The 27,070-nt window shown below is 42.1% G+C and overlaps 1 protein-coding gene and 1 long non-coding RNA gene across 20 annotated transcripts in view; one reads left to right on the forward strand and one right to left on the reverse strand.

The window, feature by feature from the left end:
- The window catches only part of TENM3 (teneurin transmembrane protein 3), a 2,732,592-nt gene that overhangs the window by 1,961,932 nt on the left and 743,590 nt on the right, over window positions 1-27,070 (forward strand). For all 19 annotated transcript variants that reach the window (XM_054683934.2, XM_054683938.2, XM_054683942.2 and 16 more), the window contains exon 9: window positions 14,132-14,211. The gene's annotated coding sequence lies outside the window, so the exon portion shown is untranslated. The remainder of the gene's footprint in view (window positions 1-14,131; window positions 14,212-27,070) is intronic.
- Window positions 1-27,070, reverse strand: part of LOC107974498 (uncharacterized) — a 78,591-nt gene that overhangs the window by 14,710 nt on the left and 36,811 nt on the right. The gene's annotated exons all lie outside the window — the stretch shown is intronic.

The following is a 27,070-nucleotide window of genomic DNA, read 5'->3' on the forward strand; positions in this document are numbered from 1 at the left end:
TGATTTTTGTATGTTGATTTTGTATCCTGCAACTTAACTGGATCTGTTTATCAGTTCTAATAGTTTTTTATGGAGTCTTTAGGTTTTTCCAAATATAAAATCATATCATCCACAAACAAGGATAATTTGACTTCTTCCTTTCCAATTTGAATGCTCTTTTTTTTCCTCGTCTGATTGCTCTAGCTAGGATTTTCAGTACTATATTGAATAACAGTGATGAAAATGGGCATCCTTCTTCCATTTTAGATCTTAGAGGAAAGGCTTTCCTTTTTTTTTTCTATTCAGTATAATACTCGCTGTGGGTGTGTCATATATGGCTTTTATTATGCATGTTCCTTCTGTCCCCAGTTTCTTTAGGGTTTTTATCATGAAGGGATGTCAAATTTCATCAAATGCTTTTTAAGCATCAGTTGAAATAATCATATTTTTTTGTCCTTCATTTTGTCAATATGATGTATCACAATGATTGATTTGCATAAGCTGAGACATCTTTGCATCACAGAGATAAATCCCACTTGTTCAGAATGAATAATCTTTTTAATTTATTGTTGAATTCAGTTTGCTAGTATTCTGGTGATGATTTTTGCATCAATATTCATCAGAGATATTGGCCTGTTTGGGTTTGTTTGTTTGATGTGGTTTTGTCTTGTTTTGATATCAGGGTAATAATTGCCTTGTAGAATTTGTTAGGAAGCATTGTCTACTCCTTTACTTTTTGGAAGAGTTTGAATAGGATTGATATTACTCTTCTTTAAATGTTTGGTAGAATTCAGCAGTGAAGCTATTGGGTCCTGGGCTTTTCTTTACTGGAAGACTTTTTATCACGGCTTTGATCTCATTACTTGTTATTGATTTGTTCCAGTTTCAGATTTCTTCATGGTTAAATCTTGGTAGGTTGTATGTGTCTAAGAATTTGTCCATTTCTTCTAGATGCTCCAGTTTATTGGTATATACTTGCTCATAGTAGCACTAATGATACTTTGAATTTCTGTGAAATCAATTGTAATGTCTCCTTTTTCATCTCTGCTTTTATTTATTTGGATCTTCTCTGTTTTTCTTAGTCTGGATAAAGGCTTGTCAATTTTGCTTAACTTTTCAAAAAACCGACTTGTTGTTTCATTATCTTTTGTATTGCTTTCTTCACTTCAATCTCATTTATTATTTATTTTCTTCTATTAATTTGGGGTTTGGCTTACTCTTGCTTTTCTAATTCATTAAGATGCATCACTGGGTTGTTTATTTGTAGTTTTTCTTCTTTTTTGATGTAGGCTCTTATGACTATAAACTTCTTCTTAACACTGCTTTTGCTGTATCTCACTGGTTTTGGTATGTTGTGTTTCCACTATCATTTGTTTCAAGAAATTTTCCAGTTTTCTTCTTAATTTCTTCATTGACCCACTGGTCATTCAGGAGCATATTGTTTAATTTGCTTGTATTTGTATGTTTTCTGAAATTCCTCGTTATTGATTTCTAGTTTTATTCCATGTGTTCGGAGAAGATGCTTGATATTATTTCAATTTTTTAAATATTTTAAGACTTGTTTTCTGACTTAACATGTGGTCTATCCATGAGAAAGATCCATGTGCTGAGGATAAGAATGTGTATCCTACAATCATTGGATGAAATGTTCTATAAATATCTGTTAGGTCCATTTAGTCTATAGTGCAGATTAAGTATTGTATTAGTCGATTTTCACATTGCTGAATAAATAATACCTGAGACTGGGCAATTTATAAGAAAAGCACTTTAATTGGCTCACAATTCAGCAATATGTACAGGAAGCAAACGTCTGGCGTCAGCTTCTGCAGAGACCTCAGGAAGCTTACAATCATGGTAGCAGGTGAAGCGGGAATTTGCACATCATATGGCGAAAGCAGGATCAAGAGAACAAGCAGGGGAGGTACTAAACCATTCATGAGATCATGGGGTTCTCATGAATGGTTTAACATTTCCCCCTCTTGCTCCATGATCCAATCACCTCTCACCAGGCCCCCACCTCCAATACTGGAATTACATTTCAGTACCAGATTTGGGCAAGGACACACATCCAAACTATATTAAGTCCAATGTTTCCTTTTTGATTTTCAGTTTGGAACATCTGTCAGTGCTGAAGGTGGAGTATTGAAGTCTCCAGCTATTATTGTATTAGGGCCTATCTCTCTCTTTAGCACTATCAATATTTGCTTTATGTATGTGGGTCATCCAATGTTGGGTGCATATATATTTAAAATTGTTATATCCTCTTGCTGAATTGACCCCTTTGTCATCATATAGTGATTTTCTTTGACTTCTTAAACTTTTTGTCTTGAAATCTATTTTGTCTGATATAAGAGTAGTTGAATCTTGATGTAACTGATTTATAAAACAAACTGTTGCTTTATTAATATGACTAGGAGATGCACATGAAACATTGTAAAAGTCTTTGTATTATCCTTATATTCATATGAAGAACTGTAAAAATAAAATAAATTGAAATGGAATATGTTTAATTTTTTAAAATTAGTATCAAACTAACAAAACTTCAAATATAAGTAGTAGAAAATTAGTTGGATCATTCACAATATCCAACAACTGCTAACATTCTTTATATTGCATAAATATTCAGGTTGGAGAGAGTAAGTTAACATGTTTCACATATAACTTAAGTCTTCATTTTTTGGCAAAAAGCACCTTCTACATGCATCTCTCTCCTCTTTTTTTTTTTTTTTTTTTTTTTTGGTCCGTTGTCCTATGTTCAATCAATGCATCTTTGTTGTTGTTGTTGTTGTTGTTGTTGTATTTTACTTCAATTTACAGGATACATGTGCAGGATGTGCAGGTTTGTTACATAGGTAAACGTGTGCCACAGTGGTTTCCTGCACCTATCAACCTGTTACCTATGTATTTAGCCCAGCATGCATTAGCTATTTTTCCTAATGCTGTCTCTCCCCCCACCCCACCCCATGACAGGCCCCAGTGTTTGGTGTTTCCCTCCCTGTGTTCATGTGTTCTCATTGTTCAGCTCCCACTTATAAGTGAGAACATGCAGTGTTTGATTTTCTGTCCCTGCATTAGTTTGCTGAGGATAATGGCTTCCAGCTCCATCCATGTCCTGCAAAGGACATGATGTTGTTCCTTTTCATGACTCCATAGAATTCCATGGTGTATATGTAAAACATTCTCTTTATCCAGTCTATCATTGATGGACATTTGGGTTGATTCCATGTTTTTGCTATTGGGAATAGTGCTGCAGTGAACATACCTGTGCATGTATCTTTATAATAGGATGATTTATGTTTCTTTAAGTATATACCCAATAATGGAATTGCTGGGTCAACTGGTATTTCTGGTTCTAGGTCTTTGAGGAATAGCCACACTGTCTTCCACAATGGTTGAACAAATTTACGTTCCCACCGACAGTGTAAAAGCATCTGTTGTTTCCTGACTTTTTAATAATTGCCATCCTGACTAGGTGAGATGCTATCTCATTGTGGTTTTGATATGCATTACTCTAATGATCAGTGATGTTGAGCGTTTTTTATATGTTTATTGGGCACATAAATATGTGTTCTTTTGATAATTGTCTGTTCATGTTCTTCACCCACGTTTTAATGGGGTTCTTTGGTTTTTCTTGTAAATTTGTTTAAATTCCTTGTAAATTCTGGGAATTAGACCTTTGTCAGGTGGATATTGCAAAAATTTTCTCCCACTCTGTAGGTTTTCTCTTTGCTCTGATGATAGTTTCTTTTGCTGTGCAGAAGCTCTTTAGTTTAATTAGATTGCATTTGTCAATTTTTGCTTTTGTTGCAATTGCCTTTGACATTTATGTCATGAAATCTTTGCCTATGCCTAGGTCCTGAATGGTATTTCCCAGATTTTCTTCTAGGATTTTTATAGTTTTGGGTTTTCCATTTAAGTCTTTAATCCATCTTGAGTTAATTTTTCTATAAGGTGTAAGGAAGGAGTCCAGTTTTGATTTTCTGCATATGGCTAGGCAGTTCTCTCAGCACCATTTATTAAATAGGGAATTCTTTCTCCATTATTTGTTTTTATCACGTTTGTTGAAAATCAGATGGTTGTAGACATGTGGCCCTATTTCTGAGTTCTCTTTTCTGTTCCTTTGGTCTATGTATCTGTTTTTGTACCAGGACCATGCTGTTTTGGTTACTGTAGCCTTGCAGTGTAGTTTGAAGTCAGGGGCATGATGCTTCCACCTTTGCTCTTTTTGCTCAAGATTGTCTTGGCTATATGGGGTCTTTTTAGGTTCCACATGAATTTTAAAGTAGTTTTTCTAATTCTGTGAAGAATATCAATGGTAGTTTGACTGGAATAGTATTGAATCTATATATTGCTTTGGGCAGTGTGGCCATTTTCACAATGTTGGTTCTTCCTGTCCATGAGGATGGAATGTTTTTCCAGTTGTGTGTTTCCTCTCTGATTTCCTTGAGCAGTGTTTTATAGTTCTCCTTGAAGAGGTCCTTCACCTCCCTTGTTAGCTGTATTCCTAGGTATTTTATTCTCTTTGTAGCAATTGTGCATAGGAGTTCATTTATGATTTGGCTCTGTGCTTGTATATTGCTGATGTGTAGGAATGCTTGTGATTTTTGCACATTGATTTTGTATCCTGAGACTTTGCTAAAGTTGCTTATTAGCTTAAGAAGCTTTTGGGCTCAGACGATGGGATTTTCTAGATATAGGATCATGTCATCTGCAAACAGACACAGTTTGACTTCCTCTCTTCCTATCTGAATACCCTTTATTTTTTCTCTTGCCTGATTGCCCTAGCCAGAACTTCCAATACTATGTTGAATAGGAGTGGTGAGAAAGGGTATCCTTGTCTTGTCCCAGTTTTCAAGTGGAATGCTTCCAGCTTTTGCCCATTCAGTATGATGTTGGCTGTGGGTTTGTCATAAATGGCTCTCACTATTTGGAGGTATGTTACTTCAATACCTAGTTTATTGAGTTTTTAATATGAAGGAATGTTGAATTTTATCAAAGGCTTTTTCTACATTTATTGAGATAATCATGGTTTTTGACTTTAGTTCTGTTTATATGATGAATTACATTTATTGATTTGCATATGTTGAACCATTCTTTCATCTGGGGATGAAGCTAACTTGATCATGGTGGATGGGCTTTTTGAAGTGCTGCTGGATTTGGTTTGCCGGTATTTTATGGAGGACTTTTGCATGGATGTTCATCAGGGATATTGGCCTCAAGTTTTTGTTATTGTTGATGTATCTCTGTCAGGTTTTGGTATCAGAATGATGCTGGCCTTATAAAATGCATTTAGGAAGGAGTCTCTCTTTTTCAATTGTTTGGAATAGTTTTAGAGGAAATGGTACCAGCTCCTATTTGTACCTCTGGTAGAATTCAGCTGTAAATCCATCTGGTCCTGGATTTTTATGGTTAATAGACTATTTATTACTGCCTCAATTTGATAACTTGTTATTGGTCTATTCAGAGATTCAACTTCTGCCTGATTCTGTCTTGGGAGGTGTATGTGTCCATGAATTTGTCTGTTTCTTCTAGATTTTCTAGTTTATTTGCATAGAGGTGTTTATAGTATTCTCTAATGGTTATATTTCTGTGGGGTCAGTGATGATGTCCCCTTTATCATTTTTTATTGTGTCTGAGTCTTCACTCTTTTCTTCTTTATTAGTCTAGCTAGAGTTCTATCTATTTTATTAATTCTTTCAAAAAAAAAGTCCAGCATTTGTTGAATTTTGAAGGTTTTTTTTGCATGTCTGTCTCCTTTAGTTCCACTCTAATCTTGATTATTTCTTGTCTTCTGCTAGCTTGTTTGTTCTTGGTTCTCTAGTTCTTTTAGTTTTGATGTTTGGATGTTGATTTGAGATCTTTCTAGCTTTTTGATGTGGACATTTAGTGCTATAAATTTCCCTCTTACTACTTCTTTAGCTGCATCCCAGAGATTCTAGCATGTTGTCTCTTTGTTCTCATTGGTTTCAAAGAACTTCTTGATTTCTGCCTTAATTTTGCTATTTACCCAGGAGCCATTCAGGAGCAAGTTGTTCACTTTCCATATAGTTGTGTGGTTTTGAGTGAGTTTCTTAATCTTGAGTTCTAAGTTGATTGTGCTGTGATCTGAGACACTGTTATGATTTCAGTTCTTTTGCATTTGCTGAGGAGTGTTTTACATCGAATTATGTGAAAGATTTTAGGGTGTCATTTGGCACTGAGGAGAATGTATATTCTGTTGTTTTTCGAGGGAGAGTTCTGTAGATATCTATCAGGTCCACTTGATCCAGAGCTGAGTTCAAGTCCTGAATATCTTTGTTACTTTTCTGTCTCAATGATCTGTGTAATATTGACAGTGGGGTGCTAAAGTCTCCCACTATTATTGTGGGGGAGTCTATATCTCTTTGCATGTCTCTAAGAACCTGTTTTATGAAGCTGGGTGCTTTTGTATTGGGTGCATATGTATTTAGGATAATTAGCTCTTCTTGTTGCATTGAACCTTTTACCATTCTGTAATGCCATTCTTTGTCTTTTTTGATCTTTGTTGGTTTAAAGTCCGTTTTGCCAAAGACTAGGATTGCAGCACCTGCATTTTTCTGCTTTTCATTTGCTTGGTAAATTTTCCTCTATCCCTTTCTTTTAAGCCTATATGTGTCTTTGCCTGTGAGATGGATGTATTACTCTGTTCTCACACTGCTAATAAAGACACACCCCAGACTGGGTAATTTTTAAAGGAAAGAGGTCAAATGTACTCACAGTTCCACATGGCTGGGGAGGACTCACAAGTGGTGGAAGGCAAAGGAGAAGCCAAGGCATGTTGTACATGGCAGCAAGGCAATCATAAAAGGGAACTTCCATTTATAAAACCATAAGATCTCATGAGACTTACTATGACAAGAACAGCATGGGGGAGGCCACTCCCATGATTCAATTATCTCTACCTGGCCCCACCCTTAACACACAGTGATTATTACAATTTAAAGTGAGATTTGGGTGGGGACACAGCCAAACCATATCAATAGGTCTCTTGACTACAGCACACTAATGGGTCTTGGCTATATCCAGCTTGCCATTCTGTGTCTTTTACTTGGGGCATTTAGCCCATTTGCATTTAAGGTTAATATTGTTATGTATGAATTTGATCCTGTCATGATGATGCTAGCTGGTTATTTTGCAGATTTGTTGATGTAGTTGCTTCATAGTGTGTCACTGGTCTGTGTACTTCAGTGTATTTTTGTAGTGGCTGGTAAGTTTTTCCATTCCATATTTAGTGCTTCCTTCAGGAGCTCTTGTAAGGCAGGCCTGGTGGTGATGAATTCCCTCAGCATTTGGTTGTCTGGAAAGGTTTTGTTTCTCCTTTGCTTATGAAGCTTAGTTTGGCCAGATATGAAATTTTGGGTTGGAAATTATTTTCTTTAAGAGTGTTGAATATCAGCCCCCAATATCTTCCGGCTTATAGGGTTTCTGCTGAAAGGTCCACTGTTAGTCTAATGGGCTTTCCTTTGTAGGTGACCTGGACTTTCTTTCTGGCTCCCCTTAACATTTTTTCCTTCATTTCAACCTTGGAGAATCTGAGGATTATGTGTCTTGGGGTTGATCTTCTCATGGAATATCTTATTGGGATTCTCTGGATTTCCTGAGTTCAGTGTTGGCCTGTCTTGTTAGGTTGGGGAAGTTCTCCTGGGTGATACCCTGAAGTGTGTTTTCCAGCTTGGTTCCATTCTCCCCATCTCTTTCAGGTACCCCAATCAGTCATAGGTTCAGTCTTTTACATAGTCTCATGGTTCTTGGGGGTTTTGTTCGTTCCTTTTCCAAATGCATCTTTTAACATTGTGAGATATTCTAAACAGTCATTTTGTAAGGTCTCAAATCCCACCATACCTGAAGGTTTGTTTCTACCAGAAATAATTCAAAGTTTGATTTGTTATTTAAATGATTTTTGTCTTACATGTTGAGTCCAAAGTTTAAATTTCATCACTGCTTCTTGACATGCCAGTGAAAGCATGGCAACACAGTTTAAATCAGCAAATTGAGCTTGTTATTAAAAATACCAGCAGGATAAACAAATTCGATCAGTGAAGTTGAGAAGTATTTAAGTAATGTTATTGTAATCAGTACAATTAATAGCATTTTTTGGTCTCACTTGCCATTTTAATTGTAGCATTTATCTTCAGAACATTCAACAAACTTTAGTTTTTGAAACATTAGAATTTATGAAAACATGAATTCTGGAACTCACTACCAATAGAATTAACAAAACTCTAAAAATTCTGCCTGTTTGACATGCATATGACATTATCTATTGGCTAGTGTCATTAATCTCACCTCCTAAATTTCACTCGAGTCTTTTTAATGTGGGGGTTTTAGATGCTCATTGGCAACTGTTGTATCAGCAGTTCTCTTGCTGCTGCTGTGGCTGTTGAAATAGTTCCCACTAAGCTTTCCGTCCTTTTTCAATCACTTTTCCAAACTGCAGTCAGAGTAATACTCTCAAAACACAAACATGATGACGATGTCTCCTGCTTAAATCCCTCCAAAGGTTTCCATTGTTCTCAGGATGAAAATCAAAATCCTAATATGCCCCACCACACACTGCTTAGTTCAGTCCCTTTGACACCCAACCTCCTGCTACACCACCAAGTCAATGGCTCTGAGCCCCAAAACTGGACTTCTCTCACCTCCTCAAACTCACCATTCTCCCTTCTATCACGGGGTCTTGTGCAGGCTCTCCCTTCCTTCTGGAAGATTCTCCATCCCAGCATCCCACTCTTGCTCCATCCAACCTAGATAAATCCCAACTTCCAGATCTGTTAGAAATGCCACTTCCTCAAGGAGCCTTCACTGGGTCCCTTGGTCCTTCTGTGCTGTGGTCCTACAGCACGTAGTTGTTGTATGTTACAACTGCATCTGTGTGTGTGATAATCTGATTTTTTTTTCAAGATGGAGTCTTGCTCTATCGCCCAGGCTGGAGTGCAATGCATGATCTCTGCTTACTGCAACCTCCACCTCCCAGGTTCAAGTGATTCTCCTGCCTCAGCCTCCCAAGTAGCTGGGATTACAGGCGCCCACCACCATGCCCGGCTAATTTTTGTATTTTTAGTAGAGACGGGGTTTCACCATGTTGGCCAGGCTGGTCTGGAACTCCTGACCTCAGGTGATCCGCCCACCTTGGCATCCCAAAGTGCTGGGATTACAGGCGTGAACCACCGCGCCCGGCCGATAATCTAATGTCTGTCTCACTACATGAGGGCAAAGGCTGTGCCTGGCTTTATATCCCCCAAACCCAAAATGACACATAGTATGCACAAATCATATTTGCTAAACAATGGAATGAATAAATATTACAAACACTTTTCAAAGAATCTGGCATTTCGATCATCTAGTGTTATCTCTGCAGCATGCAAAGACCACTCGCACACATTTTGGAAACACTTTTTATAGGAACCGCTACTCTTGCTTTCTTCATGTGTTAGTCTAGTGTTAAAATGGCAAGTGACCCCTAAAAAAGTTATTAATTTTCCTGATAAAAAAATTACTTAAATACTTCTCAGCCACAACTTTATTAAACTAATTTATCTTGCTGATTTTTTTTATAACAAACTCAATTTACTTTTTGAAATGGTTTTGACAGTCAACAGTTCTCAGTGTATTTTTGCCAGCTTATTTCATGGTGTGTTGAAAACTGCCCTAAACTCTTAAACTGTGCCTTCCTCTTGTGTGTTATATACTTTTTATAAAGTAGGAATCTTCGTTATATCCATTTATACTAACAGGATGGAAAAAAATAAAAATAATGGAGTTCTATACAGATGTACTCTCATTCTGTTAAACTGTGAATAATTCATACTCTCTCCCCCTCCAAACTCCTTTTTTTTTTTTTTTTTTTTTTTTTTTTTTTGTGACACGGAGTCTCACTCTGTTTCCCAGGCTGGAGTGCAGTGGTGCAATCTCAGCCCACTGCAACCTCCATCTCCTGGGTTCAAGCAATTCTCCTGCCTCGGGCTCCTGAGTAGCTGGGACTTACAGGCATGTGCCACCATGAACAGCTAATTTTTGTATTTTTAGTAGAGACGGGTTTCACCAGGTTGGCCGGGCTGGTCTCAAACCCCTGACCTCAAGTGATCCACCCGCTTCAGCCTCCCAAAGTGCTGGGATTACAGGCGTGAGCCACCATGCCTGGCCAAACTTCTTTATCAAATATATTGTAAGTACAGTTTTAGATTCTTTGGATCATATCACCAAACTTCTATATCAAATGTATTTTCCTAGGAGATAGTTGTTCAGTATCAGCAGAATAAAGTTTAATCATTTATCTGCAGGAGTGAGTTACCACCTCAAGGGCAAGGCAGCAGCTTTCTTTGAATTATGTTATTTGTCTGTTTGTATTGGCACATTTAAATGTTGTTTTCATATATTTTTTCCTATGGTGTTTAGCTAGTGAATTTACACAGGAAGAATCGGCATCTTACTGTTATGCTCACTGTGATTTGCTTGAAGGTAAAATTGAAACTTGGTGAGGAGCAGAGGACATATTCATACATAACAACACTGAGGATTTAAGAAAATTTTTTATTTTTATTTTTAGAGACAGGGTCCCTCTTTGTCACCCAGGCTGGAATGCAGTGGTGCCATCATAGCTCACTGCAGCCTCAAACTCTTAGGCTCAAGCCATCCTCCCACGTTAGCCTCCCAAGTAGCTGGGATTACAGGTGCATGCCACTGTGCCTGGGCCAAATTTTAACTACTCTAATGATAAAACAAACAAACAAACACCTCTCATTATACTTTTTTCTACTTCGTGTGATTTTGCTCAAGTATTTTCAAACACACAGCACATTTGTTCCATCCTGTATTGTTCACCTCAAGGTAGTCTATGCTAATTGAGAGGTGAGTTGGCTCTAGAAGAATATGACTAGCTTCATTCTGAGTCCAATTTCAAACATCCATTGGCAAAGATTCATTGATAACTTCTTCTTACCAAGCAAGATTCTGTTCCTGGTCTAAAAAGGAATGATTTCCGCTAACTAGGGCAAAATTATTTCATCTTTATTTATAAATATAAATAATTGTAATTTAGGATTTCAAATTATTATTAAATGTACTAGTATTCTTTTAAGTGCTTTACAAATGTTAACTCATTTTATCCACATAACAAACCCATGAGAAGGTATTTCCTGCCCGTTTTAAAGTGGCAGTAATTAAGAATAGACCATTTAAGTGTCTTGCTCAAGGTTATACTGACATAGCTGTTCTGTGGCAGAGTTAGAGTCTGTTCGCAGGCAGTCTGGTTTTAGATCCTGCACTTAAAGCATCTGGCACTTCACCGAGCCTATGACATCCCTGCTATAGTAGGGCCCACATTGCAACAATTACATGTGGCAAGATCTGCACAGACTTGAGTTCAAGACCAATGCAGAGCTATAGACTTCTTGAATAGCTGCAGGAAGCTAAAATACATATTTTATTTTATTATGATTATTTTTTTGAGACAGAGTTTCACTCTTGTTGCCCAAGCTGGAATGCAGTGGCGCAATCTTGACTCACTGCAACCTCTGCCTCTCGGTTTCAAGTGATTCTCTTGCCTCAGCCTCCCGAGTAGCTGGGATTATAGGCGCCCGCCACCATGCCTGGCTAATTTTGTATTTTCAGTAGAGATGAGGTTTCTCCATGTTGGCCAGGCTGGTCTCGAACTCCTGACCTTAAGTGATCCACCCGCCTCGGCCTTCCAAAGTGCTGGGATTACAGGAGTGAGCCCCTGCGCCCGGCCATAAAATAACATAGTCTAAAAGATGAAATTCAAATCCAACTTTCTAGAAACCCTAGAACACTGCCTCAAAAATCTTGGGTTTTCAAGAGCCATCTGAGGTCCGGAGCTAAAGTGTTCACTCCACCAATCGCTTTATTTCCAGGGCATGGTGGCTCAAACGCCTCAAGATGTTTGAATCCTGTTTTCTTGGTTGAAAGACTTTTAAATTTTTTCTTTCAGTAGCGGAATACTGATCTGTGGGCACGGATTGCCACACACCCGAGTTAAATCACCTTTCCCTGCTCAGGAAACCACTTCCAATGTCAGGATGTCGCATCTGTTCTCCCACTACCCCTTGATGTTTTGTAGAAAGCCCCTTCATTGGGTTCATCTCTAGCAGTTGTTTGCTGTGCCATGGCAGCACTGGTGCAAAAAGTGTGCTTAGGTACACAGCAGCCAGTCTGAAGTAGTGGGAAGCTTTTTAAATAAAAACACCAAGGACATATATGCAGTAACCTACTTCAGGTTCCCACTGTGTGAAAAAATCAGAAGAATTAATGCAAAAGAGAAGACAAACATGAATGATACTGTAACATATCTGTAGTGATAGATATGCACATATACATACATACATGACACACACACAGCACGAGATAGCCTGGGATAGACGATTGTCACTGACATGATCATGAAGAAAAAAGCCCAGAAAGTAACCTCATTCCCTCCACAGATGCTTTATCTTAGAGCCACTTTCCTGTCCCTGTCTGGTACCTAGCACAATGCTTAAACGAATAAAAAGTGCTCAGCAAACATCAGTTAAATAAATTAATAATTGAAGAAAGAGAAGGAGGAAGTTGGGAAGGGAGGGAGGGAGAAAAGGAAACGAAAGGAGAGGAGAGGAGGAGGGGACAGGAGGGGATGGAAGGGGAGGGAAGGGGAGAAGAGGGCAGGGGAGGCCGAGGTGAGGCAGAGAAGTGAGGCGATAGGAGGGGAGGGGAAGGCAGGGGAGGGGAGGGCAGAAGAGGGCAGGGGAGGGGAGGGGAGGAGAGGGGAGAGGAGAGGAGAGGGAGAAGGAAGGGACAAAGGCAGGAAAGGGCTTAATCAATCAATTGAACACAGTCCGGTTTCCAAAGTCATCTACTCCTTTACTCTTTCCCATATCTTCTGTGCCTTCCTGACTTTCCAGTTTTTTGCAAAGCAAATTCCCACCTTGGGTTATTTCTCAGTTAGTGGCTTACACAGAGTTTCCTGGGAAAATCATGGAAACCTCCCAACAAGGTCTAGAACATACCTATTCTACTCCATCTCCCTAGATTTCTATTTAATCTTTTGTGCTCACCTACTTATAACACCCAATCAGCCTCTCCGGTCCTTGTTCACCCTTTTCAATTTCCCAAGTCACCAATTTCATTCATGCCACCACACCCTTCCCAGCTTTCTGAAAAACTAGTTTTCTCCCAGTTTCCATTTTTCTGATAATCATATTGATTATCTCTTAGTCAACAAGGTTCAAACCTAAAAGTAATTTCTTACTCCTTCTCTTTGCCTCTCCTAAATCCTCCATGGTTTGTTGTTGTTGTTGTTGTTTGTGTGTTCTTGTGTTCCTTTTTTGTTTCTTAATGTAAGGTGAGGATCAGGGAAAGAAGGGGGACAGAGAAAATGGGACTCACTGTTTGACACTGGAAACTACTCCAAAAGGCTGAATTGCTAAAATGAGAAACTCAAGGCATTGATTTACTTTTGCTGTGACTGTGGTTTAAAATGACTGAGTGACATGCAAAAATAGGAAACTCCTGTATTTTTTTTTCTTCAATATTACCAGAAGCAAATATTTGTAAGTTCACACTGTAGTGAACCTAATCCTGGGCTCCAGGAACACAGCGTAACCTAAGATCTAATTAGAAGAAAGAGAAGAAAGATAGTCTATTCCAGGCTATCTCGTGCTGTGTGTGTGTAATGTATGTATGTGTATGTGTGTGTCTATCCCTACACATATGTTATAGATCTTCAACATAACCTTGATCTAATTCCTATAACATGCCATTGGGATCTGCAACAGGGACAGGTATGGGAGGGCCTTTAAACAAGATAGCAAGGTGGCAGGGCTTAGGTAAATTCTTCAACATTTCGCTTTTTGTAATGATAAATAGCCATATAAATTTATTCATTTTAAACTACTGGAAAAAAAGCAAAGACTCTATGTGAACACATAAAATAAAGCTCAGCTTAACACACTGCTTGGGTAGCCTACAAACATTGTTCCTATGGTTATTTATCATCTTTTCTGTATAATTGTAATAAATCAATAGTAATCCCTTGTTATAATACAGCTGATAATTTTCAAAAAGTATTCGAACTAAAATTATTCATATAAACCATCTTATCAAATTTTCTTCCAGTTTATGTGTTTTATTTATTTTATTCTAGATTTCCTGCTCTTCTAAGACACAGTGATTTAGAATTTCTGTTCAAGCAAGAGAACTAAAGACTTCTTTAAAGAAGAGAAGGTAAGTCCCAGGAACCAAAATGTCTCCAGTCTTAGAGACTTCTTCAAATATGCAGCTGGTTGGTCTTGACAAAATAAGTTACTTTCACGAAGCTACAGTTCACTTTGCAGTCCGTTACTTATGCTATTACCCTTCATGAATTAGCTGTAGGTAAATGATTCCAAAAAGTATAATTAATTTGGTTCTCATACTATTTCTACAGGCTTTTCTTTTTCTGGAAAATCAGATGAATGAGGACATTCGAAAGTAAAGAATCTCTGCATTTTGACTAGAGAGAATTTTCTACCAGGATAGGATAGAATGATCACAATGGATTATAGAGTGTGTATGGTGTGGTGTGGTATGTGTGTGTGAGTGCACACACACGTGCTTTCCCCAGTTTGGAAGTGATTTGTTGGGGAGTTCTCTTGTTCTCAGGAAGTCTTAATCCTTTCTGATCAGCACTTACATGTCAACCTTATAGAATTAAACTTGTACCTGGTTACTTTCTTCTCTCTCCTTGATATAGCTCAATGCGTTTTCTCAATGGTAACCATGGTCTAGTAATTTAAAGCCTTTGAACCTTGTGAACAGATTCATTTAAAACCATATTCTGAGGGCTTTCCATAAAATGGAAAGTGTCTTCTACCAGGAAGCTACAAAAGAATTTACAAGAGAAAATCTGCTAAGTGTCCCGCTCAGGATGGGTGTACAGTAACATGCCCAGAAGATCCAGTGTCCTAGAGGGAGTCATTCACAAAGGTCCTGACTCTTTGGGCTTAATGGGTTGAACTCTGAATTTCTTTGCTTTCTCCTGGTCGATGCTGTGTTTCTTATTTTAATACAAAATTTAGCAAAAAGTTTTCATGAAGTAAAGGACTTTCTAAATAAATTACAAAATAATTATAAAATACGAATATGTAGGAATGTCAACATTTTTACATCAGAGAAATTGAGTTATATGAGCATATTTCTTTTTGATGCTATTCATTCAAAGACAATATATTAAGTTTTTTAAATGATGTCAGAAGTTTAGAGGGCATGCATACATCTTAACAGTCTATGACAACAACTGTGGTTTTGTCACTGGTACTATTTTGTGTTCAGGTTACTGTATCTGAATTAATTTTCGATCCAAAACAAGTTATCGTGTGTGCGTGTGTGTGTGTGTGTGTGTGTGTGTGAAGCTGACACTAATTCAGTATTGCAAAAAGAGTTTTTTGCTATTCCATTTAAGAAGAGAGAAGATAAGATAGAAGGTCGTCTTTTTTTTTTAAGAATAAAATTGTGGTGTAATTTTGCGTAAAATAGCAGCAACTACTATTGTTTTATTTTAATATCCATCTCAAGCTCTGCGTTTTTACATTTCCCCTAAGGGCATCTCAGAGAAAGGGGATAAGAGAGAACTTTAATAAGCATTCCTGCGTGCACACATACACATTCTTACATGCCCAGTGAGTAATTAATCAAAATGAAAATAAAACTCTGGAATGAATAGCTAGCTATGTTATGTGCCATCTTCGGTATACAGGGTATCTCTCTTCCCTTGATCTCAATTTAGGTAAAGGTGAGACTTTCACGTTAAGCTAAAACAGTTAATGCAAGGCAGATTTTAGTAAATTACCATTGTGTATTTCTTCAGTTATTGTTCTTTTAAGATCCTCTGTAAGAATTTTTGCACTATATTTTGTACAACTGCCTGTAGAAACCAAGACCCTAGAAATGTGCATGCAATATACATGTAACCTAGATAAGTGATGATTTGTCTAAGTTGCTCTGCTGATATTTTCCTCAAATCCTCCTCCTGACTTCTCTTTTCATTCAAATGTGAATCATTACACAAGCATACACTGTGAAAAACCTATCTCTCTGTCTAGTTTTATAATAGACTTCAAATAAATTAAATTTTTAGGATAAATTATTATTGAAGTATCTGGGGAATTGAGTGCACAGTTCTTATTACTAATGGGAGCCACGCACCTAATTTCAGGCACTCTGAGCTGAAATGTAATCAACTGTGTGTTTTCTGCTATAAAAATATAACTCAATATTCAGTGCAAAAGCAATCCTTGGCTCTCCGAAGCCCATTGGTGATGAGATTCCTTCAGGTCTTAGGCATTTCGCCTTAGAAAAAGCGCTCCCTACGAAAGCCACTATAATAAAAACACGCCATCCTCCCCTTGTCTTGTAAGTTCTCTCTCTTCAAATCCTTCTCTTGCCAGTTCGTGAATTCCACTCTTCCCACACTGGAAGCTTCTCTAGGACAAGCAGTTCGTCTTTAATAGCTAATATAGAAACTTGAATGTTATAGTGTTCCTCTGAGATACATATTGAAGGATAAATTTTCTTATGTGATGGTTGCAGCTATGGAGGTAGGCTACTACCTTTAAAATACACATATAAGGATATATCTTGATGAGGAAACAAAAGTTACCATCCACATACCACCAAGCTCTTCCAAAAGCAAGGAGAAGAACGACATGCTTTCTAACCTTGGAAAAGCACAAAAAAAGAAAAGAAAAAAACACACACCAACAAAAAGAAAGGAAAGAACTTCAAAAGAGTTTCTTCAAACTATATGATTTAGGAAGATGTCTTGAGTGTGCCTGTCCTGATTTACAGCAGATCTAGTGGGTATGCTCTTACTGCATACGTTTTAACTAATGCTTTCCAGTGTGATTATGAATATACTTTATATGTCCTAAGGTCACCCAGATATTTTAACTAAGCCTAACAAATACTCAGAAACATGTCTTAAATTAAAATATGACAAAATAATATTTTCCAAAAAGGGCACTGAGAAGAAAAGATCACACAATTTCCATGGCACAGAATCCTGCTTGTTTACGAGAGGTGGTGAAGAGGATAGAAAACATGTAAAATGTTATGTGGTCTGTTTTCAAAATGGAGAAAAGGAATGTCATAAATAATTGAAATCCCCAGATTAGCCAAGGCTATCATTTTTTGTCAGTAAGCTCCACCCTTTCCCGGGCCTTTATAGAATGGAACTCAAGATTGCAAAGCCTTTGGCTTGGATAAAAATTCTTCTTTCTGGGGTGGCGGCGCCGCAGCCATGGAGGGAGGCCGCGGCGGCGGCGGCGGCTCGGGTGGCTGCGCTGGGAGGCGGCGATGAGAGGCTCGCACGCCTCCAGCCCGGCCCCGGCCCCCCGGGACGGAGAGCCGAGCAGCCCCGGCTCTGGGCTACGGACTATGGGCGAATAGCTCTGACCACCCGGCGAAGCATGCCGCCTGCCTTGGCCTCCCAAAGTGCCGAGATTGCAGCCTCTGCCGGGCCGCCACCCCGTCTGGGAAGTGAGGAGCGTCTCTGCCTGGCGGCCCATCATCTGGGACGTGAGGAGCCCCTCTGCCTGCCTACCCAGTCTGGAAAGTGAGGAGCGTCTCTGCCCGGCCGCCATCCCATCTAGGAAGTGAGGAGCGCCTCTTCCCGGCCACCATCCCATCTAGGAAGTGAGGAGCGTCTCTGCCCAGCCGCCCATCGTCTGAGATGTGGGGAGTGCCTCTGTCCCGCCGCCCCGTCTGGGAAGTGAGGAGCGCCTCTACCCGGCCGCGACCCCGTCTGGGAGGTGAGGAGCGTCTCTGCCCAGCCGCCCCGTCTGAGAAGTGAGGAGACCCTCCGCCTGGCAACCACCCCCCGAGAAGTGAGGAGCCCCTCCGCCAGGCAGCCACCCCGTCTGGGAAGTGAGGAGCGTCTCTGCCCGGCAGCCACCCCATCCAGGAGGGAGGTGGGGGTCAGCCCCCACCAGGCCAGCCGCCCCATCCGGGAGGGAGGTGGGGGGTCAGCCCCCCGCCCGGCCAGCCGCCCAGTCCGGGAGGGAGGTGGGGGGGTCAGCCCCCCGCCTGGCCAGCCACCCCGTCTGGGAGGGAGGTGGGGGGGTCAGCCCCCTGCCTGGCCAGCCGCCCCGTCTGGGAGGTGAGGGGCGCCTCTGCCTGGCCGCCTCTACTGGGAAGTGAGGAGCCCCTCTGCCCAGCCAGCCGCCCCGTCCAGGAAGGAGGTGGGGGGGTTCAGCCCCCGCCCGGCCAGCCACCCCGTCCGGGAGGGAGTTGGGGGGGTCAGCCCCCTGCCAGGCCAGCCGCCCCGACCGGGAGGGAGGTGGGGGGGTCAGCCCCCCACCCGGCCAGCCGCCCCATCCGGGAGGTGAGGGGCGCCTCTGCCCGGCCGCCCCTACTGGGAAGTGAGGAGCCCCTCTGCCCGGCCAGCCGCCCCATCCGGGAGGGAGGTGGGGGGGTCAGCCCCCTGCCCGGCCAGCCGCCCCGTCCGGGAGGTGAGGGGCGCCTCTGCCCGGCCGCCCCTACTGGGAAGTGAGGAGCCCCTCTGCCCGGCCAGCCGCCCCGTCCGGGAAGGAGGTGGGGGGGTCAGCCCCCCGCCCGGCCAGCCGCCCCATCCAGGAGGGAGGTGGGGGGGTCAGCCCCCCGCCCGGCCGGCCGCCCCGTCCGGGAGGTGAGGGGCGCCTCTGCCCGGCCGCCCCTACTGGGAAGTGAGGAGCCCCTCTGCCCGGCCAGCCGCCCCGTCTGGGAGGGAGGTGGGGGCGTCAGCCGCCCGCCAGGCCAACCGCCCCGACCGGGAGGGAGGTGGGGGGGTCAGCCCCCTGCCCGGCCAGCCGCCCCGTCCGGGAGGTGAGGGGCACCTCTGCCTGGCCGCCCCTACTGGGAAGTGAGGAGCCCCTCTGCCCGGCCAGCCGCCCCGTCCGGGAGGGAGGTGGGGGGGTCAGCCCCCCTGCCCGGCCAGCCGCCCCGTCCGGGAGGTGAGGGGCGTCTCTGCCCGGCCGTCCCTACTGGGAAGTGAGGAGCCCCTCTGCCCGGCCAGCCGCCCAGTCCGGGAAGGAGGTGGGGGGGTCAGCCCCCCACCAGGCCAGCCGCCCCATCCGGGAGGGAGGTGGGGGGGTCAGCCCCCCGCCCGGCCAGCCGCCCCGTCCGGGAGGTGAGGGGCGCCTCTGCCTGGCCACCCCTACTGGGAAGTGAGGAGCCCCTCTGCCCGGCCAGCCGCCCCATTCGGGAGGGAGGTGGGGGGTCAGTCCCCCTGCCCGGCCAGCCGCCCCGTCCGGGAGGTGAGGGGCGCCTCTGCCCGGCCGTCCCTACTGGGAAGTGAGGAGCCCCTCTGCCCGGCCAGCCGCCCAGTCCGGGAAGGAGGTGGGGGGGTCAGCCCCCCGCCAGGCCAGCCGCCCCATCCGGGAGGGAGGTGGGGGGGTCAGCCCCCCGCCCGGCCAGCCGCCCCATCCGGGAGGTGAGGGGCGCCTCTGCCCGGCCGCCCCTACTGGGAAGTGAGGAGCCCCTCTGCCTGGCCAGCCGCCCCGTCTGGGAGGGAGGTGGGGGGTCAGTCCCCCGCCCGGCCAGCCGCCCGGTCCGGGAGATGAGGGGCGCCTCTGCCCGGCCGCCCCTACTGGGAAGTGAGGAGCCCCTCTGCCCGGCCACCGCCCCGTCTGGGAGGTGTACCCGGCAGCTCATTGGGAATGGGCCATGATGACAATGGCGGTTTTGTGGAATAGAAGTGGGGGAAAGGCGGGGAAGGGATTGAGAGATCGGATGGTTGCCATGTCTGTGTAGAGGGAGGTAGACACGGGAGACTTTTCGTTTTGTTCTGTACTAGGAAAAATTCTTCTGCCTTGTGATCCTGTTGATCGGTGACCTTGCCCCCAACTCTGTGCTCTCTGAAACATGTGCTGTGTCCACTCAGGGTTAAATGGATTAAGGGTGGTGCAAGATGTGCTTTGTTGTACAGATGCTTGAAGGCAGCATGCTCGTTGAGAGTCATCACCACTCCCTAATCTCGGGTGCCCAGGGACACGGACACTGCGGAAGGCCGCAGGGTCCTCTGCATAGGAAAACCAGAGACCTTTGTTCACTTGTTTGTCTGCTGACCCTCCCTCCACTGTTGTCCTGTGACCCTGCCAAGTCCCCCTCTGTGAGAAACACCCAAGAATGATCAATAAAAATAAATAAATTAATTTAAAAAATAAATAAATAAAAATAAAAATAAAAATTCTTCTTTCTTTTTCCTGCCGTATTGACCAAAAGGGAAAGGGAAAGGGAAATCAGAGGGCCCACATGATACTCAAGATGGATAGTCCCTCCCTGCCTCAACAGGGATTGGAAGCTGATATATCACTATCTAGCGCATAAGCAAAGAAGTGGACGAGATGAAAGAAACAGCATAAATTAACAATGTCAAAAAACATCATAAGCCTCTCTGATGATTACAAGTATCTCTATGTTTGTTGTCTTGTAGAACAAAAATCAGAATGGCTGACTGCAGATTTGACTTTTCATCTGGATGTTTCGGTGTTTTGCAAACAGCGTTTGGTGCAAGGGAAAAGTTAGAGTTTTAAATCTGTGGGACATGGTGATAATTTTTCACTCTACTTCTTAGTCCTGTCCTTCTGAATGAGCAGGGCTATCTCTGAGCCTGGGTGTGAGGAGTGTGGTTCAACGCCTCCAGACTGTAACTTTCTGAAGTTTTCAGTCTGATTTCAGAGAATCCTGAGGAGGGTCTGTACCCAAGGAAGCGTTCAGGCTGATTGAATGCTTTGATTGTGAATGTTTGGATCTGACTTAGTAGAAGCGAATTTCTAAGTACGATGTCCATGTCTGTATCCTAGCCTCAATTAAAAAAAAAAAAAAGATTAAGAGGCTAAATAGATTTTCTTGCTGAAGTACATAACCTATGAAAGAACAGGAACAGATGACCAAAGTTTAGAAAAAATTCTCCTTTGTTAGGTCATTGCTTTTTTTTAAGGGTGAATTGAAGTTGAATCGCGATTTACTCTACATTGGGAGGTTACAGAGTGAGCAAAATGGACTTGTTGGGGCTGTCCCAAGGATAGTGAAAAAATGGCAGAAATAACTATTTAAGGCAGAGAGGTTGTTGGCAAAGTCACTTTGAAACATGATAAAAAGCACTACTCTGAAGTTTATTATTTCAATTTAGTCTGTGATCAGATACAAAGCATTAACCTCACAGACTTAAAACCTAGGCCGGGCACAGTGGCTCATGCCTGTGGTCCCAGCACTTTGGGAAGCATAGGTGAGACAATCACTTGAGCCCAGGAGTTTGAGACCATCCGGGTTATATAGTGAAACCTCATTTCTACAAAAAAATTTAAAAGTAACCAGATATATTGGCATGTGCCTGTAGTCCCAGCTGCTTGGGAGGCCAGGATGGGAGGATCACTTGAGCCCAGGAGGTCGAGGTCACAGTGAACCATCAACAGAAAACAGTCAGGAAAGGAGCAAAGCAAGATGACCAGAGGCAAGGGGACAAAAGCTTCTGTTTATTAACTCAGGAATCAGAGAAAGTATTTCCTAGGGTATTATACAGTTTTTTAAAATATGTGGTACCTTTTTGCTTTCAGTTTTCTAATCAGTAAAAATAAATAAATAAAATGCTACATGAAGTGCCATTTTAAATCATGAAGATAGCATGGGCCTTGGAACTAACTGAATGAGATTCAGATTCTTATTCTGTCACTTTCTAATTCTTACAAATTGGAAATATTAATTATCTTTTTATATCTCAGTTTCTTAATCTGTACAGTAGAAATAATATACCTCCCTACTATTGATTTATGAAGACAAAATTTGATCAATCTACTAAGGTATCTGTAAACTAATGCTCAACAAATTGTGCACTGTAAAAGCACCTTTAGGCCAAGCATGGTAATCCCAGCACTTTGGGAGGCTGAGGTGGGAGGATCACTTGAGGTCAGGAGTCTGAGACCAGCCTGGGCAATATAGCAAGACCCCAGCTGTACAAAAAACTAAATAATAATAATAATAACCAGGTGTGGGGGCATGCTGCTATAGCCCTAGATACTCGAGAGGCTGAGGCAGGAGGATTGCTTGAGTCCTGGAGGTCAAGGCTGCAGTGAGCCATGATCCTGCCACTGTACTCTAGCCCAGGTGATAAAATGAGACCCCATTGTCTATAAATAAATAAATGAAGATACCTTTGTATATAACACAATAATTTGTGCCTATTACTATTATTTGAGATAATTATTTCAGAAGAGCACCATGTCCTATAGCAGGTTTCTATTTTGAACTTTCAATCCTAAGACTTTTTAGGTAGTGTGCAGATATCGTCAATGTTCTTATAGGCAATGCCAAGAATTTTTCTTTTTTAATGCAGCAGCCACAATTCAAGCATAGCAGATCCCACCTCTCTGATCACACTGCAATAAGATTTAGGGAGGTGCAATGAATGTTGAAAGCTTTACCTCTAGGAAATGTAGCCAATTGCCAGTTTTCTGTTGAAGTCATCTTTCTTGTTAGCTTCTGACTAGAAAGTTCTGCTTTAGGAAAGATTACCAGAGGTAAATATGCCTGATAAATAGGAGGGTTAGAAGGGATGGTCATGTCTAGTTTCAGAGAACTCCACTACTAAAAGGACTGTCATAATTCCACTTGCTTACACTGGCAGGAAACATGGCAAGTATATAGAAAAAGCTCCATAAGTATGTGTTAAATGCATGAATAGGCTGGATGCAGTGGCTCATGCCTGTAATCCCAGCACTTTGGGAGGCCGAGGTGGGTGGATTATGAGGTCGGGAGGTCAAGACCATCCTGGCCAACATGGTGAAACCCCGTTTCTACTAAAATACAAAAAATTAGCGGGGCGTGGTGGTGCGCACCTGTAGTCTCAGCTACTCAGGAGGCTGAGGCAAGGAAATCACTTGAACCCGGGAGGTGGAGATTGCAGTGAGCCGAGAGTGCACCACTGCACTCCAGCCTGGCGACAGAACGAGACTCCATCTCAAAAAAAAAAAAAAAAATGCATGAATAAATGAACCATTTTCCCGGGAAATAATATAGTAGGCAGCATCTATTCTAGGAGCACAGAGATGGCTTTGAATAACCAACACTGATATTCTTAACGTTGTGTAGAGGCAGCAACTCAGAATTCTCTGACCTTGGCTCTCGGGTTTCAGCATCGTATAAGTGCATCGTACCCCATTCATCTGCTATGTATATGTCTAAACTGAGCCTCATCAGACTATAGGTGCTTTCGGATCTTTTGATTGAAATCCTTTCCAATTATGACGTTATTTATGAGATACAGTTTTCCACAGCTGATTTATCTCTTGCTTTGTGAGCCTGACTATATAAGAAATGTCATACCAAATGAGCTCAGTGATCCATGCAGCCCAGTCGATTCCCCGCAGTGGCCCCGAGGAATATTCTACGGGAGTTTGTGGTTGCCATGCAGATATTACCTAAATAAACCTCTTTAATGTGCCCTGATAATTCAACAATAATCTTTTATAATAATTCTCATATAAGAACTCATTTAATCAATGTGAAATAAGCTAAAAGTACATTTTCATCAGTTCCCCCCACAATTTTAGCAAAGTTCCTTACTGTACAAATTTAGATATTCCAGAGTTCAAATGATGATGGATACTAAACTATGATAAAATATGATTAGCCAGAAAATAATTGTTATCTACTAACAGAGTATATTTTATTTAGTAAGCATTACAAGTATAGGTGAGTATCAAAGTAAAATATGGATTTCATAGATTACTATCTACTTCCATTATTTTCTTTTCTCGTTTTCCTAAGAATAACACCTCCTTAGTTCACCGATTTTATGTTTACTTAATCCAAACACATAGATATTACCAGATAATCATGCTCTTTGTTGATTTATAACATCTGAACAAGACTAATAGTGATAAATTGTTCAACTACAGCAAATTTTTAGAAGAGTCAGATGTAAAAAAATATTCAATTTGTAAACATAACAAAACTCAGTTGAATTCACAAAGGTGACTTCAATCGAATAGCATGTTCAGGGTAAAGGATATGTTTTTGTACCTCTATAAAGGAAACTTTTTTCTTTTTACATATATACCATTCAAGTGCCAAAAAAGAAAAATCCCTCTCAGACACTGTTTATTGAAAGAAATTTCATGAGAGCCAATCTCACTTTTCCAGCAGAGCAGCAACCTACCTTTCTAAAAGGAGAGCAGATGATGCCTTTGAAAACACTGCCTGCCTGTTGCAACACACTTATTTAAAAATACTGTGTCTATTATTCCCGAACACTTAAGAGTAAAACCTCATTGTAAATGGTGTTATCACCAGGAATGGTAAGTTGTTTTCATGCAAGAAGTTCAAAATCTGCTCTGATGTGGCCAATTAGAGGAGCTTTCTATAACTCCTTAGGACCAACTAAGTGTACATTTTGTTGTGATGTTTTTAATAGTTGGGTCCTCATATCCTTCTGACCCACATAGCATGGGGGAGTCAGGCAGCAGCTGGTACTTCTCAGAGTCACTCAAGGAGAAACTGGCAATTTGTGTGCTGGCTTCTGTGTGTGTCTCTTTCTATGTCCAGCTATAGATCTACCTATCACCCTTTTTCTCTGTTCAATTACTTACCATTGACACACTTCGTGAACAAAAGTTCTTTGGTTCAAGCATGATCTTAGGGTAGATTTATATAAAGTGCAATAGGCCTTTATCCAAAGAATGAGGTGTGCAAAGAAAACCCTGAATCAGTACTCCCTCTTCTGTATCAGATTTTGACCTTAAGACCTACCTTAGTGTAGCTTGTAGCCAGTTAGAAGACTTGCTTTCCTCTACCCTGGAAAGGGACAGTGAGAGGTGGGCGGAGAAAGCACTTCAGCTATTCTGCTCTTCAGAGTGGTCAGCAACCTAGTGTCACCTGGAATTGCCTCCTGGGTCCTCTACCCCCATTCAAACATCACCCATTAGATTCAGCGGGGAAGTTCAGCGTGCAAAGCACTGACGCATAACGTCTCTCACTGACATGAGCCGTATCCCTGCTCTTGATGGATTTTTAAAATCACAATTACATTAAATGCCAAATTTCAAAATCAAGGGAAAGTGGCACTCAAGGAGAGATCTGATTACCGTTTAAGAGGAAAAGGAAAAGTCTAAGGATTTGAGTGCCAGTCACAGATCTCGGCATCGGCGACAGCTTAAATGGCGTTTATTTATCTTTACCATGGGTGAGATCTGTGGCTATACACAAATATCTCTTGGGGGGTATCACGTATAAATCAGGGAACAATTAAGAACTTGGTGCTGATCCTTTCAGACTGAAAACATTAAAACCCAGGCATTGGCCTGTAGTTGAGAAAATTGACTTAGAAGAGAAATTGAGTCCTTAAAGGCAAGGGCACGTTTTAAAAATATGTATTATTTTTAATTAAAAAAAAAATTTTTTTTGAGGCGGAGTCTCACTCTGTCTCCCAGGTTGGAGTGCAGTGGTACAATCTCGGCTCCCTGCAACCTTCGCCTCCCAGGTTCAAGCAATTCTCCTGCCTCAGCCTGCTGAGTAGCTGGGATTACAGACACCTGCCACCACGCCTGGCTAATTTTTGTATTTTTAGTAAAGATGGGGTTTTGCCATGTTGGCCAGGCTGGTCTCAAACTCCTGACCTCGGGTGATCCACCCACCTCGGCCTCCCAAAGTATTGGGATTACAGGCGTGAGCCACCACACCTGGCCTAAAAATATGTATTTCTTTAATTTGTGTGTATCCCTTGTTGGAATACAAAAGATGAATCAAATATTTATCTGACCTACAAACAGTTCTCAGATTGTTAAGGGAAATAAATCATAAACAAAACACATCAAATACATGATTTGATTCATGATACAGCAAAGGCCCAGTGACATGCTGTGAAAATTAAGAAGAGGAAAGAGACTAGTGCAGAATTCCTGAAAGAAAATTCTCTTGTGGCTGACTGCGGTGGCTCACACCTGTAATCCCAGCACTTTGGGAGGCCAAGGCAGACGGATTGCTTGAGGTCAGTAGTTCAAGACCAGCCTGGACAACGTGGCAAAACTCCATCTCTACTAAAAATACAAAAACTAGCCAGGCATGGCGGTGCACACCTGTAATCCCAACTACTCAGGAGGCTGAGGTGGGAGAATCTCTTGAGCCCCAGAGACAAAGGTTGCAGTAAGCCAAGACTGCACCACAGCACTCTAGCCTGGGTGACAGAGCAAGACTCCACCTGAAAAAAACAAAACAAAACAAAAAAGAATGCAACTTTAATTTTTAAAAACATTATATTGTTTAAACCAGATGGCACAGGAATATTCAAATGGCCTCCAGAGATCACCTTCAGCCACTGGCGATTACAGTGGCTGGCATAGGAATGCAAAGTGCCCACATTCTGTTGAGTCCTCAGTTCACATCTGCTCTTGGTGTGCTGATTAATGTGGTAGAAAAATATGTTTCAAGACTCCTTGGGCCAGAGTTAAAAGCAAATGCAGTCTGGGCATGGTGGCTCATGCCTGTAATCCCACCATTTTGGGAGGCCGAGGCAGGTGGATCACCTGAGGTCAGGAGTTCAACACCAGCCTGACCAACACGGTGAAAACCCATCTCTACTAAAAATACAAAAGCAGCCAGGTGTGATGGTGAGTGCCTGTAATCCCAGCTACTCGGGAGGCTAAGGCAGGAGAATCGCTTGAACCTGGGAGGTGGAGGTTGCAGTGAGCTGAGATTGCACCATTGCACTCCATCCAGCCTGGGCGACAAGAGCAAAACTACTTCTCAAAAAAAAAAAAAAAAAAAAAAAGCAAATGAAGTTATTTTTCCTTTCTTTTTTTTTTTTTTTTTTGGAGATGGAGTCTTGCTCTTCGCCCAGGCTAGACTGCAGTGGCGCTATCTCGGCTCACTGCAACCTCCGCCTCCTGGGTTCACGCCATTCTCCTGCCTCAGCCTCCCAAGTAGCTGGGACTATAGGCGCCTGCCACCGCGCCCGGCTAATTTTTTGTATTTTTAGTAGAGATGGGGTTTCACCATGTTGGTCAAGATGGTCTCGATCTCCTGACCTGGTGATCTGCCCGCCTTGGGCAAAGTGCTGGGATTACAGGCATGCTAT

Source organism: Pan troglodytes, chromosome 3 (assembly GCF_028858775.2).
Source record: "Pan troglodytes isolate AG18354 chromosome 3, NHGRI_mPanTro3-v2.0_pri, whole genome shotgun sequence".
NCBI lineage: Eukaryota > Metazoa > Chordata > Mammalia > Primates > Hominidae > Pan > Pan troglodytes.